The sequence below is a fragment of the Tachypleus tridentatus genome, chromosome 9 (genome assembly GCF_004210375.1).
Source record: "Tachypleus tridentatus isolate NWPU-2018 chromosome 9, ASM421037v1, whole genome shotgun sequence".
Lineage (NCBI taxonomy): Eukaryota > Metazoa > Arthropoda > Merostomata > Xiphosura > Limulidae > Tachypleus > Tachypleus tridentatus.
The window spans coordinates 73,548,537-73,563,441 of NC_134833.1; the positions used below are offsets into that span (position 1 = coordinate 73,548,537).

The 14,905-nt window shown below is 35.1% G+C and overlaps 1 protein-coding gene across 49 annotated transcripts in view; it reads left to right on the plus strand.

Annotated features, from left to right (window-relative positions):
* The window catches only part of LOC143225498 (CUGBP Elav-like family member 2), a 424,936-nt gene that overhangs the window by 278,002 nt on the left and 132,029 nt on the right, over positions 1-14,905 (plus strand). The window lies entirely within an intron of this gene.

A 14,905-nucleotide genomic window follows, 5' to 3' on the forward strand; every position in this document is an offset into this window, starting at 1 on the left:
TGACAGGTTGTGTGATGGTCGAGTTACATGGAGGGGTGGCACTGTTGGTTGATCAACACGTGCCCACCCTGTCTTTGTCACTCAACACACCCTTGGAGGCTGTAGCCATCCGTGTTTCCTTGGGTCATACCATCACTGTTTGTTCTCTGTACCTGTCCCCTGGAAAGACATATGATCAATCAGACCTTGATGCTCTCGTTGAACAGTTGCCATCTCCATTTCTAATCCTGGGGGATTTTAATGGACATCATTCCCTCTGGGCAAGTGCTGTTATTGATGGGAGGGGCCGATCTGTAGAGCGGATGCTCTCTGATCAAAATCTTTCTCTTTTCAATACTGGTTCTTCCACTTACTTTCATGCACCTAGTCAGTCCTTTACCGCTATTGATCTCTCGGTTTGCTCCCCTTCATTATTCTCCCATTTTTCGTGGAGGGTTGACAGTAATACACTAGGCAGTGATCATTTTCCGATCCTTTTGAGAGAGACTGGCCGTGGTCGATGCCACCCTACCTGCGTTCCCCGGTGGAAGCTGGATCAGGCAGACTGGTCCTCTTTCACTGCTCTCGCAGAACTTGATCCTGCCATCGTAAATCAGCCATCAATAGACGACTGTGTAGCAGCGGTAACTGACTGTATTGCACATGCAGCTGCTCAGTGTATTCCTAAAACCTCGACACGTTTTCCACGATATCCTCGTCCGTGGTGGAATCCTGTTTGCCACTTAGCACGGAAGGCTCAAAAGCGGGCCTGGGATACTTTTCGTAGATATCCCACACTTTCAAACCGGGTTGCTTTCCAACGGGCCAGTGCACATGCCAGGTGGGTAAGACGTCAAAGCCAGAAGGAATCTTGGATTAAGTTCACAACCAGCATATCTTCTACCACCAGTTCCAAGATCATATGGGACAGGATTCGAAAGGTTAATGGACACTACAATTCTATCCCCCCTCTCGATCTTACTCTCTGATGGTCAGGAGGTGACTGATGTTCGGAACATCGCTAACACTCTAGGTGAAAGCTTTTGCCGGATATCTAGCACTTCTGCTTGTTCCTTCACCTTCCTGGCCATCAAGACTCGGGCAGAGCGATCACCTCTTTCCTTTCTAACTGACTGTTTCTTTGACTATAATTGTCCATTTACCCTGTTGGAACTAAAAATGGCCCTTGATGCCAGTACGTCTGTTGGACCTGATGATATTCATTATGACATGCTGCACCATCTATCTCCTTCTTCTCTTGATGTCCTTCTGATTGTTTTCAACCGGATCTGGCAGGAGAATGTTTTTCCTGATGCCTGGCGCCAGGCTATTATTTTACCTTTCTCTAAGCCAGGGAAAGATCCCAAGATTCCTTCAAACTACCGTCCAATTGCTTTGACGAGCTGTCTCTGTAAGACATTAGAAAGGATGGTTAATGCTCGTCTTGTTTGGTTCCTTGAATCAAACAACCTCCTCTCGCCCACCCAGTGTGGGTTCCGTCGACAGCACTCCACCACAGACCACCTAATTCGTCTTGAAACATCTATCAGAGAAGCCTTTCTCAACCGCCAACATCTTGTTTCAATATTCTTTGACATAGAGAAGGCTTACGACACAACATGGAGGTATGGCGTTTTGCGAGACCTCCATACATATGGGTTACGTGGCCATCTACCCATGTTTATTAAAAAATTTTTTAATGGACAGAAGATTCAAAGTTCGTGTGGGTTCGACACTTTCCCGTTCTTTTGTACAGGAAATTGGAGTCCCTCAAAGCTGTGTATTGAGTGTTACACTCTTCAGTATAAAGATAAATGCCATCACTGAACAACTCCCTCTCACTGTTGCGAATGGGCTGTATGTCGACGACTTTCACATCTCATGTCAGTCATCAAACATGAGATATATTGAGCGGCAACTACAAACCGCCCTCAATTGTGTACGGAAGTGGACTCTGGCGAACGGCTTTAATTTCTCTCTCTCCAAAACTGTATGCATGCACTTTTGCCGTCGACGGGGTATTCACCCTGATCCTGAACTTCATATCGGTGAAGTTTTGTTGCCAGTGGTCCCGGAGACCAAGTTCTTGGGGCTTATCTTTGATCGTAAACTGACCTTTATACCACACTTAAAGCAGCTTCGGGTCAAATGCACAAGAGCACTGAACATCCTTCGTGTTCTCTCTTCTACCAGTTGGGGGGCAGATCGCTGTTCAATGTTAAAGATATATCGTGCTCTTATTAGATCGAAACTCGATTATGGATTACTGGTCTATGGCTCTGCCAGACCATCGGCCTTAAAGATGCTGGATCCCGTTCATCACCAATGACTTCGACTCTGCACTGGGGCTTTCCGTACCTCTCCAGTTCAAAGTATATACATTGAATCTCATGAACCTTCTCTACACCTTCGCCGTTTGCAACTATCTTTACAATATACTTCGAAACTTCATTCCTTACCAAAGCATCCCACCTGGAAATGTGTTTTCCTTCCTCGGTGAGCAGTACTTTTTCAGAGATTTGTCATTGCTCCGTTTGGCCTTCGCATCCGGGAGCAATTGGATGAATTGGGTCTGTCCTTGGATAACATTGCAGATTCCACAGGTCGGCCCATCCTACCATGGCTTATTACAGCCCCCAAATGTGACTTTTCTTTCAGTCACCTAAAAAAGGCAGATACTCCAGATTGGAAGTACCGTCTTTTATTCAATGAATATCTTTCAAACAATCATTCAGTTCCCATTTATACAGATGGTTCCAAATCAGGTAATTCAGTGGGCTCTGCTATGGTTTGCTATGGGTCAGTAGTTGTGCGCAGAATCCCTTCTACAGCTTCTGTGTTCACTGCTGAACTGTATGCCATATCTCTTGCCCTGGATCATATTGCAGCTGAGCAGTACTCCAACTGCACTATTTATACTGATTCGCTTAGTTCTATACTTGCCTTGGAATCGCTACACGTTAGCTCACATCCTATTCTCGCTGATATTCGAAACCGACTGGCCCATTTCTCATTAGCAGCTACTTCAATCCAGTTTTTCTGGATACCAGGCCATGTTGGTATTCGCGGGAACGAGCTTGCAGACATGGCAGCTAAATATGTCTGCTTCAGCACCATCACTCCTATGCCTATTCCGTACATGGACTATGGTGTTGTCTTCAAAGCTCGGCTCCGTGCCAGCTGGAAGTCCACTTGGAATGAGCAACGTGACAACAAACTTTTTCAAATCAAACCCAAAATTGGACTTTGGCCATCTAGCTTCCGTAAAGTTCGGAAAGAGGAAGTTGTTCTCACTAGGCTACGCATTGGTCACAGTCTTTTAACCCATCATTTTCTTTTATCTGGAACTGATGCACCAATGTGTAGTTTGTGTAAACACTCTAATCACTATCAGCCACGTTTTACTTTCTTGCCATCGTTACAATTCTCAACGACGGCAATATTTTAAACATATTTTTTCCCAGGGTCAATCTGTTACATTGGACAGAGTTATTGGTGATGGTGACTCTGTCCACCTTGATAATGTTTTTAATTTTTTAATGGCCATTAACCTTTTTAATCTCATTTAAGTGTTGCATATTTATTCATTACACCTTCTTAATTGTGGTTCCTTTTTTACAGTTTTAATCTCTCTCCTTCAATTTGACATTGGACAATGGCCAGAGCATTAAATAACTCGACACCAGGACTGGAAAGGCCAACTTCAGGTGACTAACGCTCCTGTTTGAACTATCCGTTTGAACTACTCGTTAGTCATCCTGGCGAGTTGTTATTATACTTTTGCTGCATATCATTTCACACTTTTACTACTTAACTTTTTAGTACTGGCCATATTGACTCATAACCCGGAACCAGGACTGGAAAGACCAACTTCAGGTGACTGACGGTGGTTTTTATACTTGCCTGTTAGTCTTCCTGGCGGGTTACGATCATTACCATTCTGCTACAGGTAGTTCTTTACAACTTTGTTGACTGGATGTCAACATTGGTTTTTACGCCATTTTCTGTTTTAATTGCTGTTTTGTTTTTACCTTCATTTACTTTTACAAATTTTACTCCATTTACTTGACTTTATTTTTTTACTGGACATTTGGCTACTCATTATTACGATTTTGCGGAGTGTCTTTTAAAACTTTTATTCTTTTACATTTTGATAATAGCTGCTATGACACATAACCCGGAACCAGGACTGGAAATGCCAACTTCAGGTGATTGACGGTGGTTCTTGAACTTACCTGTTAATCTTCCTGCCGGGTTATGATCATTACCTTTTTGCTAGAGTAAATACCTTACAACTTCTTATACTCTGCCTTCTATCTTAACATTGTAGACTAGGTGTCAACATTGGTTTTATAGTTTTTTGTTTTACCTTCATTTCCATTTATGTCTATTACTACATTTATTTATTTTTTTTTACATTTTTACCGAATGTCTGGCGCAGATAGCCTTGCTGCTTTGTGCCATAAAACACTAAATCAATGAATCAATCAAACCCTACCTCATTTCTGGACTTTTTGATACTCTCATCCCAACATCAACCTTATTTTTCGAACTTTTTGTTTTTGTAATCGCGATTGGTAGTTCCAGAATATTTTTTTTTAGTTTCAGGAAATTAAATTTTTACTTTATACCGTCGTAAGCAGGATATTTATTGTATTAAACGCTTTAAAAATGATGCTGTGACTTTTATAATTTCCATGAAGGTTTTATTTAAATTACCTAGCATTTATTCGTAAGAAGTTTTTCAAATATTTTGTTATATTTAATTGTGGTTTGTTCTAAACTGAATGTGATATTGTTTTTAGTTCTGGAATAAAATTTTACACTAGTCTAAGTAGAGATCGACAAAGATTCTAAATAATTCACACGACAAAAGAAAAAAAAAAAACCTTGTCGAATTGGAATGCAAAAAATCTACCATTCAAGATTTGTTTACGATATATTATGCACATATTTACTAACAATACAATTGATGGATGAACTCGTGACAGCTTCTAAAGATAAAGCATATACTTTATACAGGTATATAACATAGAAAGTAAGAGAATGAGAATCAAAATAATATGAATTTTACGAATGAGTAGGGATCCTGCTATAAAAAAACAATGAAACAAGAATTAAAACCAGACTTACAAATTTATAGAATTTTAATTCCTGCCTTGGCAGCTTTATACACTTACCCTGTAGGCCAAAGTAAGAATTAAATTTTATAAATTTGTAACTCTGATTTTAATTTTTGTTTCATTATTTTTTTTTATAGCAGGATTTATTTCCATTTTAAAATTCATGTTATTTTGATAATCTTGTACATAGAACAATTCACACACGTTTTTGTGTTTTGTGCAAGTGATGTTATTTATATGCCATTAATGTTATAATTTAAAGTTGAAGTATTACAAGCAATCTTATTTTATTGAACAGCAATTAAATACATGTAACTAACTTTTAACAAGTATTACTTATTACTCTTTGTTTATAATGTCTTAATAATTATCGGAATAAAATCGATGCCGTTGGCTAATAACATAAATCTTTCTTTTTATGAAAATGCGTATTCCAGGTATTCGCCATTATTTTTATTAGCTTGTTTGTTTTAAAAGACTTCCAGCAATCACAGGTATTTTGTTGAATGCTTTAGCTATATTATTAGAATAGTCTTCACGTATTGTGGATCTGTGTTTGAATTATGAAAGTGGTTTACAGCTCCGTGTGGATTCAATCTCCCTCCTTACCCATTGATCGATTTCTGTTAAGGTGATTGAGTCTGTAGATCTCCTTGGATCATGTACTATAGAATGGGAAGGTGGACCGGTGAGAAATATACCACCTGTAGACATTAGAAAGAAAAATGTATATCATCCTGCCTCCAAGGTCGCCGCTAGATTAAATAGAAACATTGTTTAACACATAGGGAAATTACTTATATAAACAATTTTAGGTAGGACCCTATATATCTTTGAAGTAATTTATGTATTACTTTGTATAGATGTATTACCTATCTTTGTGTAGAAATTGTGATAAGGGTATTAAAGTATATCAGGATGCCTGCATAGTTTTGTTTGTATTCGTATAGAATAATTTGTTTATTTTTGATATTTGTTCATATTTTTTTGAAAGGTTGTTTTAGATGTCTGCTTCTAATTTTGGATTGATACAGAGGGAAAAAATCTAATCAATAGCACCCGCTGCCAACCCTGTAGCTTCTCTTACCTGACTGAATAGTGGAAGTGGACCGTTATCATTATAACGTACCCATGACCTCTAACTGCAGAGCGCAAATTGTGTTTATGCGCATGCGCATTAACTACTAACTTTATTTAATTGTAAATTAATAGTCCAACGTGACAACCACTGGACCAACTCGGCCTGGGTAGTATAACTTGTTCTTTTTGCTATTAGTTCTGTGTGTTTGTTAAAGTTATGGCTATAATTTGTCTGCTGAATTGTGTTCCCGTCATTGTGTTATGTTACTACTATGAAACGGCGTTTTTTATGTTGGCAGAATTTTGGTTTTCCTACATATTTGTTGCTTTATTTGTAATATCGACTATTCGTAGGAATGACCGTTAATACTGAAAAGCTATAACGGCTCCAGTATATGTTAAATGCACTTTTTCTGTTTATTGTCTAACCTACATAAAATCCAGTGTGTGGCACGTCACCTCACGTTTGATTTCTCGAAATAGGAAAGTCATAAAAGCCACAGTGCATTTATCCAGGTAGAATAGTTCGATTACTGTTTGCTCATTATAAATTTAGTAACGAGGGTGCCGTGAAAACTTCAAAAACAAAATGCGAGTGTTGGTGTAATAAGCCTAAAATAAAGACGTAGGATCACTTAGTCTAAGAGTCAACTGCGTGACATTTATAATGAAAGTAAAAATATCGATTCATTTTTTTAAACTTAAATCACTTCAAAATTAAGCTATTTTTCATTATACCACCAACAATTTTGGTAAAAAAAATTTAAGAAATAAACATATTTTTCCATTTTTGTTGTGTATGCATTTCATTTTATACTTTTAGTACATAGACTAACAACGGTATTAGGTTGTACTTTTGTTGATGAGCAACACGACATAAAAGGCATTGTTGGAACGTAGTTTTACCAAAACGTATTGGTTTTTCCATATATTAGAAATTATTAACCTGATTTTCCCCAATGATTATTATTTGAATATGCCACTAATTGATTTCGTGAATGATCTTAATTTTTTTTAGCTCTCAAGTAAAGTTTTTTACGTTTGACTGCCTCGACTTTGTTTTCTTTTTATTGGTTATTCTTGATTTTGTAAAATGTGTTTATTTCAGTTAGCTATGAAATATGAAGTTAGGATATGCTAAGGGATGAGGATCATAGTACTTTCCTCGTCAATTTTGACGGTCTATACGCCACTATTATATAAATATGAAATTAAATTAATGAACAAATATTTTTAGTGGAACTTGCATTCGACGAAGAATAAATATTTTCTCTTCGAAGATTAAGGCAAGCTGTTTTAATGCGTTTTGATTCAAATTTCCATGAGTAGAAAATGAAGTATTTCTAATGATTAAGCATCAACATGCTTTACAAGACAGATTTTTGTTTGTTTTAGTTTAACTTCTTTTGCTTGAAGTGATATTTTTATTTTTAACCAGGAAACTGAAATAAGCTGGTAAACTAAGACGAAATGTGTCGTTAATACTTGCATATCTAACCAACTTAAATTACTTTTGATCTTAAAATTTGCTGTCAGTATATATTTATTGTAGATTACAAAGAAATTAGTGAATGGTCAATTTCGCCACACGACCTTCATTATTTGTGCCCTGCACTCTTCTTTCTGAATAATCATGTCGGTTAAATGAAACATTATTCGTATTTCTTTTATATTAGTCCATCCTGATCTTAGATGTACGAATTTTTTGTATGTCAAGATTTGTTGAATATTTGTTTTACACAAAATCTATACTTTGTATGTTATTAAAAAAACTTTCAGTAAGCTATTGCAATTTCTCTTTTTATGTAGTCGCAATGATAAATTATATTTCTAAATGTTGTGAAGTTTATATAAAAAAAATTCTTGTCAGTTCATTCGCTTGTCGAAGTGAGAATGAAAATACTGTTCTTGGAGATGTATGTATGTTCATTAATTACGTCAGTGTGTATCGAAGTTTGTAGGGACTAAACAGAAGGCACATATTATTACCAACTTGTCGCGAGACCCTATCAAGAATTTAATCTAGTTTACGGGCTAGGTACGGGTGGCACTGATTGTTAGGACGGATTAATTTCCACTTCTGTCATTGTAAGCGGATGAGTTTAATGACCAGATCAACTAACTAAGCTCCTAGTACTACCATTTCTATTCTAGACCATCTGAACATTCGAAATACGTGAAGGTCAAACTTTCCACTTGAACATCGACAACTTCTGCTATTTGAACTTCGTCATATTTTGGTTAGTTGTGATGATTCTTAGTTGTTATTATATACAATGACGATTGTAAGCTGGAAATTACTACTGCTAATGTTGGATGTAAATCCCTGTGGAAATGATGGACTAATAATGTTCTCAGAATAAGTGATAATAAATTAACAAAGCTTAAAGTTATGATTTTGGGGTGGGAAAAGCAGTCATTGTTTTTTGCGATGATGAACACTTGGTACTGGTGATTAGTTTTCCGATTTTTCGAATTTATTCTGTGAACATACAGCTACAACATATCCTCTTCTAACCCGTTTCAACCTAAATTGACTGTTTTTAAATGTTTATATATCGTTTGTTCATATTAATTAAGAGGTAATTACTGTAATTATAACACTTCCTCGTTTTGAACACCAAGAATCTTAATTAACAAGTCAGTTAGAAAGATTGGAATGTTACACAAGTTTATTGTGTTGATGTGTCTTCTTTCACATTGATTTCGAAAATTAAAATCCACCAATTAGAAAAAGGAAAAACGTATCAAATTCAATAAGTAACCTGATGCATACTCAGTTAAACAGCCATTTTGCGCTTTTGTCTTTGTAGTATGTTGTGATGCATATGTAATGCATGCGTAAGTAATTGTCAGCTAAAAGGATATGTTTACACTTAATTAAAACAATCTAAATTTAGCAGCAATCATACACTTCAAAATAATAACTTGAACATAAACTTTATCTCAAAATTTGAAAATTATAACAAAGCTTCTTTATAAATAACATTACCAGCTTTATTTTCAAATGAAGATTTTGGGGTCATCTCACCCTTGAATGCCTTGCATCACAATCAACGTGAGAAAATCATAGTTGTTTGAGGGAGTCCAACAACTTCCATACTTTGACCTTGAACCCCGTTGGAATATTCAACAACATCTAAAGCTTCAATTCACCAAGACTGTTTGAGATTGACCCACTTAGGACATTTCCCATAGTCCATAGTGTTTACATACAAACATTGGTTGAGATTGACCCAATAGGGTTAGAGATGTTAGGGTGCAAACAAACACACATTTTTTTCTTATATAAAACAAAAAAGATGGGAGCCAAGTCTATAAGGGAAATGGAAAAATATTGTCTTGTTGAACTTTTCGGTTACAGTTGTCACAGTACGTTTTCAGCTTGCAGGTTTGACTTTGAAATAGCCAAACATGAAACTGTTTCACTTATTGTGACCAAGAAACTTGCTCCGTACTTTTCGGTAATGGGCATGTTATAAGAGTAACGGTCAACTTCCATTTGATTAAATTATCTTATGCTAGTGGATGCTGTTGACTAACTGCTATCCCTTTCAACCTTGAGTACAAAATTGGGAATATCCAACACAAAAACAACTTTATAGCTTTTCGTGAGTTTTTGTAAGAAAGAAAGTTATTGCTTTGTAACGTTGAAGTTGTGTGTAAAAACAAAACTATGCCTCTAGTAGAAGAAATTATCATTCGTCATCCACAAATTCTGTGTGCGAAATGGAGCAATATTAATTAGTAATAGTAATGCAATCATTGAAACAAATTATTTTAATGTAAATTACAAATGAGTGTTTTACAAGATTTGATAAGTAATGTTTCAGCAAAACTTTTATTTACATATTAAGCCTACTTTTGACGTGTAACTCAGTACACAAATCATCATATGCGTCTCAAAAAGAATAACCGGACTTGTGTTTTTATTTGTTTGTTGTTTTTTTTTTTTTTTAATAGAGTAACGTTGCATTCTGAGAGAGCGTTCAGATAGAATTCGACCCTACGTTTTTACAAGATCCGCTACCTTCAGATGATAGTGAACCCCTGTAGAAGGTTCTTTTTGGCAAGTTAGCATTGTTTAAAAGAAAGCGCTAATGCTTTTATCTTGTTATAAGTTGAAACGTTATGGGTTAGTTAAACTAAAAGTTCAAAACCTGACAGTACTTGGAAAATCTAAAAAATATTAGAATTTACATGATTCGTTGGTTTATTGATCTTTGCAATATTGGATTTCAAAAATATCAAAATTATCAGTTTGAATTGCATACCAATCTAAGAACATTATTTACGTTGGCCTGAAGACGCATATTCAAATTGTTTAGCACTGTGTTATAGCTTGAAATACGTAACACATGCCGTTTGTAAAATAGCATGCAATGTCTTAGAAAATCAAAAGCACCAATGCTATGTTTTTGATATGATCTTACATGTTCTGCTAAATTCCAGCAAGCATCATAGATTCCATTAATAATTTAAAAGGTTTATTAGTCTGCATTCAGCTAGTCGTATGCACGGTAAAAGTTGTTTCTGGTCTTTATTATTTAATAACAAGTCGAGAAGACTTTAACTCTTCTGAGTGACATATCTATTATTTATTTACTGTGAGCGGTTTATTAACATACCATTATTCCTCGTTTTTAAAATGAAAATTTATCGAGTAAGGAAGGTTACTATTATTTACATCGGACAAATAGTCGATCGGAAAAAACTGAAAGCGTTTTAATTTTTAAAAAATCTAGACAATCACATAAACATCTCTGCCAGGATCGCGTTGAAGAGATCTTGCATGTTAGAAACTGAAAAACCGAGAGCTATTTGTTTTGTTATGATGATTCGGTTAGCATTTGTCTTCACATTTTGAGCACACATTAAATGTAGTAAGATATTCATTAGAAAATGCGAAAAGTTTACACAGATTACTTGGGAATGAAACTTAAATTTCACTCCCTCCCTAGATTTTAGGTTAATATTGAATAAACGCTGGCTCAAACAGAAATGATTCTGGGTGTCTCACGAAATGAATTCCTCTTAACTATCTTGTTGTAATTTGTCATTTTTGTAATTCGAAAATATTATAAAACAACTAAGTAGTTGCGTGAGCCGTAATCGCAACATTCTCAGCACGATAAATATGTTTTTATGATATGAGAGTTGCAGTGAATTGCATATTATAAATATAATCGTAGTTAATAGAAGACATTTCGCATCGCTTTGTAGTGAGTGTTATTTATGTAGATTAGTTACTGTGATGGAGAGACAGTATAGTTAGGAAGAAATGGTGAAGCGGAATTGTTTTTTCTCCTAAAGCACTATAGAAGAGTAAAGCTTGCTTATCTGTTTCCATTTTCTGTTATAAATTAGTAAAATTTCATGAAACTTTTGTAATGTCTAAATATCATTCCTGATGTGCCGTCTATTTATTGTGGAGTAGAAATGTGAATACTGTTGTTAGAATTGTTTTATCCGTGCACTATTATTTTTTTCATTGAGTTCTTCAAATGGTAAATTGTTTTCAGTTTTTTCTGGTAATATCATGTTAATAGTACATTGACTAGAATACTGGTGTGAGAATTCGACGGTTTCAATCTTTTTTTTCCTTTGGGTATTTTTTATTACTGTGTTTTATGTTCTTATGTCGTGATATTGGTAGAAAATCGGTAACATGAGATAGTGTAGAAATGTTTATTCTATTATGACTGTTGTCGACTAAATATATAATTCATTTCTTGAGCCGATTACAAAAATGTTTACGCTATATTACAATATTAATTACTTGATGTACAAGAGCATTCTTAAAGACTTTCGTTACATCTGCTATAAAAAGTTTACGAAAATTTCACGAAAACAGGTACAAGTATTTGTTTGTTTGTTTTTTGGGGGGTTTGCGGCTTTAGAGCCTGTTAAATGAAATAATGTATATGTAGGCGCGAGAATGATGTTTCATTAGTCGCACGAGTTGGGAACATATAATAGTGTAAGTCGCGAAAATTGAATGATGTTTTCTTTTGTCACCTTGTGAAGTGCTACTTCAGTCATTGTTTCGTAAAACAAGCGACCAGATATAGTATGTAGATAAGTTTGATACTTCTCAGGTTTGGAAAGTTGATTTTGAGAAATCATGCATGGTGTAAATGATTGACAGAAAGCATTGTTCTTTGTTTAAATTAATACTGTAGCAACTTTCATAGAAATCTGATCATACGAGAATAAGTAGTTGAGGTTAACCTACATATTACTAGTTGGTTATAAATATGAACTCTCATTAACTATCTTTGTTGACATTGTGCCGTTAAACTTTAAATGAACCAAGTATAAGAATAATGTGATAAATCTGGTTCTAATAAGAAGCCTCACTCTCGAACACAAAGTCGATTAACCAGCATCTAGGTGAAAATAAACTCAGAATAAAAACAAATTAAATAATTCTACTTGATCCCTTCGAGATGAATCTGAGAAACCAGGTTCCTTCAGAAATTGAATATTCAGAGCTCGATCATGATTAATTCATAAGAGTATCTCCGCTAGAGTTTGTTTATACCTACTTTTCTCGGTATATGCAGACTTTTTTCTCCATCAATTTACATGAAATCTGGCAGTACTGAGGCTGTTAATCTCATTTTTAAATTAATATTGATTCAGTTGTTTTGCTGCCATTGACTTGATAATTTCTTCTGGCCTACCAGTGCAGTTTTAGCTGTTAATCACGTATACTATACATTTTTTTAAATTCTTTATCTTCCTTTCTTTACTTTGCTGCTAGTTACGTAAATACCAAACCTTAACTTATATGATACTGAATATATCAATATTAAGCTTCGCTATATATAATGTACGTCATATTTATTTAAGTTTCTATTGATAAGTTCTTGCGAGAAGTAAATTTTATTCATAATTAAATCAACTGAGAGGAAGAATGAGAATAAAAACTACAAAGTTTCAACAGTCGCGATATATCTGATGTTAAACTGCTTGATAATAGACATTTAATTGTATAAAATTTATTACCTGTTCTTGTAAATCTTCACAAAACAGGCATAGTTTTACTCGAAATACAAGTTACATTTGAATAATTAATTTGTTGAAAAACATGTACGAAAATACTGATGAAAAATAATATTACTGTTCTATAACTTGTATTAACCACTAATTTTTTTGTAATTCATATATCTTGAGTTTTAACTATATCATAATTTGTAATTATGTGATCACTCTATTTAATTATTCGAAGATAATAGCCTGGCAGTGTTCTTTATTACGTAGTTTACTGTTGTGGTTGTAGATCAACAACTCTCCATTTACAGTTTTGGTTTCAGAAACACAGTAAAAACAGGTACATTTTAATATTTCGATAATGGTGAGATGTGGGAAGTTAAGTCGTTAGTCATCTGAAACTTGATACTGGTGAGATGTGGGAAGTTGAAAGTCGTTAGTCATCTAAAACTTGATAATGGTGAGATGTGGGAAGTTGAAAGTCGTTAGTCATCTAAAACTTGATAATGGTGAGACGTGGGAAGTTGAAAGTCGTTAGTCATCTAAAACTTGATAATGGTGAGATGTGGGAAGTTGAAAGTCGTTAGTCATCTAAAACTTGATAATGGTGAGATGTGGGAAGTTGAAAGTCGTTAGCTATCTGAAACTTGATAATGGTGAGATGTGGGAAGTTGAAAGTCGTTAGCTATCTGAAACTTGATAATGGTGAGATGTGGGAACTTGAAAGTCGTTAGCTATCTGAAACTTGATAATGGTGAGATGTGGGAAGTTGAAAGTCGTTAGCTATCTGAAACTTGATAATGGTGAGATGTGGGAAGTTGAAAGTCGTTAGCTATCTGAAACTTGATAATGGTGAAATGTGGGAAGTTGAAAGTCGTTAGCTATCTGAAACTTGATAATGGTGAAATGTGGGAAGTTGAAAGTCGTTAGCTATCTGAAACTTGATAATGGTGGAATGTGGGAAGTTGAAAGTCGTTAGCTATCTGAAACTTGATAATGGTGAAATGTGGGAAGTTGAAAGTCGTTAGCTATCTGAAACTTGATAATGGTGGAATGTGGGAAGTTGAAAGTCGTTAGCTATCTGAAACTTGATAATGGTGAAATGTGGGAAGTTGAAAGTCGTTAGCTATCTGAAACTTGATAATGGTGGAATGTGGGAAGTTGAAAGTCGTTAGCTATCTGAAACTTGATAATGGTGAAATGTGGGAAGTTGAAAGTCGTTAGCTATCTGAAACTTGATAATGGTGAAATGTGGGAAGTTGAAAGTCGTTAGCTATCTGAAACTTGATAATGGTGAGATGTGGGAAGTTGAAAGTCGTTAGCTATCTGAAACTTGATAATGGTGAGATGTGGGAAGTTGAAAGAGAATATCTCTTCTTTCATGGTGGTACAAATTCTAAATCTCTGTAGCGGGGGAAGCGTGTATTTGCCTATGTCAAGATCGCCGAATATGGTTACACTGCGGACAAACGCTGTTGTACGTGATAGGAATAAAAATTCAGTCAATTAAAAAACAAACAAAAATGAGTATATGATGGGACATCTTTCTTCTTCCTTGTAGTAAGCCAGATTAAAATACACATACATAGCATCCAAGTTACCATGATTTGAGTTGAACATAATGTACGTTTAGAATCAAATTGATATTTTTAAAGGTTTGTGAACTTATTCATAGTTGTTAGCCGTACTGTGGTAGTTTTTTGATACTTTTTTCTTTCCATATAGTC